Below are 2,996 nucleotides of genomic sequence, written 5' to 3'. Positions count from 1 at the left end.
AGCAAATAACATGCTGCAGGTAATGCCATGCTCTGATCTCTTTCAATCTGATGAAACAGCTGAGGAAAGAAGAATTTACCATGGCTTTAAACAATGTCAGAGGGGTGCAAGGACGTGATGCCCATAAACCATGGGTTGGGAGCCAATGGGTTAACACCAGAAAATAAAGCCAATGTGTTCACCCAATTAAAAAAAAAAAGTGGAATTACATTTCTACTTTAATCATAAGCTTTTCTTTTGTCCTAATGTGCTGCAGTAGCAGTTAAAGGAACTCCAGGGTGTGTTGTTAGACCACTGATTCTCAACTGAGAGTGCCAGATCCTTTGAAGTAAACTGCAGGTACCCTTGTGTGTAAGAGAAGCCAGGTCTGAGGTGGTAAGTTGATACATGCAGACTCAGGTTTTTTTAAACTGGGTGCCATTCAATTTGAAAAAGTTATGCAGGGGTGCCTCAAGTCCAGTGAGGGGTATGTTGAGTTCAATGAGGTTGGGAACCACTGCTTTAGACTGATTGATAATTAGGTGTAAAGTATTTAAGTTTTTGCATTTGGTAGGAGAGCCAGTACCAGTCTCTGTCTTCCCTACTACACAACTTATTTCAGAAATAAAATGTCAGTCTTCTGGTGTACTTTAAAATCTGTTCTACATTCATCAGTGTAAACAGATTAACATGCATGCTTTCATATTGGCAGACATTTCACAGGAATGTGCACCTTTACTTTTAAGTAAGCACTGAAATACATACCAAAATTAGTATGGACATTGCCAACACCTCTCTGAATTATTCTGAAGTCTTCACAGTGAGAGTTACTCCTTTCCTTAGGGCAGGGGTGTCATACTTGCCTGGCCCCATGGGCACAGAACCAATCCACGGGCTGGATGAACAGCGTGGCCATAACCACAAGTGCGTGGACATTTGGTTCCCCAGGGACAACTAGCGACAGCACACTTTGTGGCACCGCCGCTTCTCCCCAGGGAATGCCTATGCCATGTGCCCTCTGGTGCATTGCAAGTTACGCTGTGTGGGCTAAGGGTGGCTGGGGCTAGCATTGGGATGGCCCCAGCAGCCTTACCTGGGGACCTCCCAGGGCTGTAGCACCAGTGATCCTGCACACAGCCTGGCTGGCAGCCAGAGTATGGCTCTGGCTGGCCAGGCTCTGGTTCTGAGCAGCATGGATATCCCTTGCAGCGCAGAAAACTGCATGTGTGCAGTATGTGATGCTGCAGAAGCGTCTGCAGCACCACATGCTGTATGGCCACACTAATCTGGATGCAGCCCCTGGAGCCAGCCCCACAGGCCAGATTGGGCCCACAGACTTCATTCCCACCTTCCTTCCCCTCTGCCCGCACATGCCAGATTCAGTAGTTGCTTTGGCCAGTCCAGGACAGTGCCACATACAGCACAGGTCCTAGACCACCTCTGGCTCTGCAAACTCTCTTTGACACTATAGTTTTAGGGTAATGGTTCCTACAGTGGTGCACAGAACATTACCTCCTCACATGATGTTACTCTCACAGCGTTGCCAACTCTCATGATATTTAGTGTTGTTCTTAAAGTCTGCAGTTCAGGAAACTTAGCTCTTTATTTATATATATGTAAAAGAAAGAGCTAAGTTTTTCATTCCTGAAGTGTAGACTTTAAGAACAACGCCAAACATCACGAGAGTTGGCAATACTGCTCTTATTTCCAGTTCAGGGCTTGAAACAACCCTTAAAACTATTCTGAAATGGTAAAAATCCTTGTTGTTAAGTTCTCTATATTACGACTACAATAAATCAGGTTTTAGAGCACATTGATAAACCCACAGGCAACTCATAGGGGAGGCACAGAGGGGCATGTGTGCCCGGCCCCCCCCTCGAGATCTGATGCCACCAGCTTCTGTGGGCAGTTGCTGGTCACCATCTGTCCCCACCCTTGCCGCTGCCAGCATGTGCGGACAGTCCTGGCTCACCGCCGCTGGAGGCAGACCCCGCTCACCATCGATGCTATGGCCTACAAATGGTGCCTCCCATCAGTCTCGGGAGGCACAAGTCATTCATGGATAAACCCCAAATAGTAACAAGTTACTAGGCCTAATAGTATTCTCCCAAGTGCTTTGAAGGAACTGAGCTGTGGAACACTGGAACTGTTGGCGATAGTGTGTACACTATCACATTGTAACACCAGTTTTTAAAAAGGACTCCTGGGTGATCCAAGAAAGTGGAACAATGCATCTAACTTGTGTTCTTGGCTAATTAGTAGAATTTCTAATACCAATTAATGTAATAGCTGTGTGGATAAGTGTAACATTCTAGGGAAGAGTTGACAGGGTTCTTGTAAAGAGTAACTATGTCAGGACACCCCTTCCCCCCCCCCCCCCAAATCTATGACAGTTGACAAATGGATGTGTGGCAGTAGAGGGATTGCTCTACTGCTGCCCTACTTGCACACTCTTCTAAAACCTCTACTCTGCCCTTATCAAAGCCAGGATACTAACCGTGATCTGACCCAGCATGGCAGTTTTCATTTATTATTTTGGAGTATGGAAAAAGCCTAAATATGTAATGTAGCCTAAAGCCCCAGACACCAGGCTTCACAACCAGGGGGTTTTGTAGTGGTGCTTAAGGGCCACCGGTCTTTTCTTTTTGGTTGTGCTGATTCTTGCTGCCTCATTTGCAACCATGTTCCCAGGTGGGGGCGGGTCCATTCCCTTTGGAGCCTTTGCCTGGCGCTATCTCCCTAAGAAATTGTGTAGACACAGACAGATTGGGGGTGAGGGGGCTTACACTGATGCACTTGCACCCCCACAAAATTTAAAACCAACCTTCTGGCAGTGGTAGCAGCATTTCTAGTCGGGCAGGGCTGAGGGAGTCAATTGACTTCCTAGCTCATTATAATCTACCTGTTTTTTTCTAAACCATTTATTCCACAGGTGTTAACAACACTCTCTTTTTTTTTAATGTTGTTGATATTCCACCAATCATAGTTTCATAATTTCTAGGGTCGGAAGGGACCTG

This window comes from Gavialis gangeticus, unplaced genomic scaffold (assembly GCF_001723915.1).
Source record: "Gavialis gangeticus isolate Ggan-Ray unplaced genomic scaffold, GavGan_comp1, whole genome shotgun sequence".
Lineage (NCBI taxonomy): Eukaryota > Metazoa > Chordata > Crocodylia > Gavialidae > Gavialis > Gavialis gangeticus.
This window is presented reverse-complemented; position numbering follows the sequence as displayed.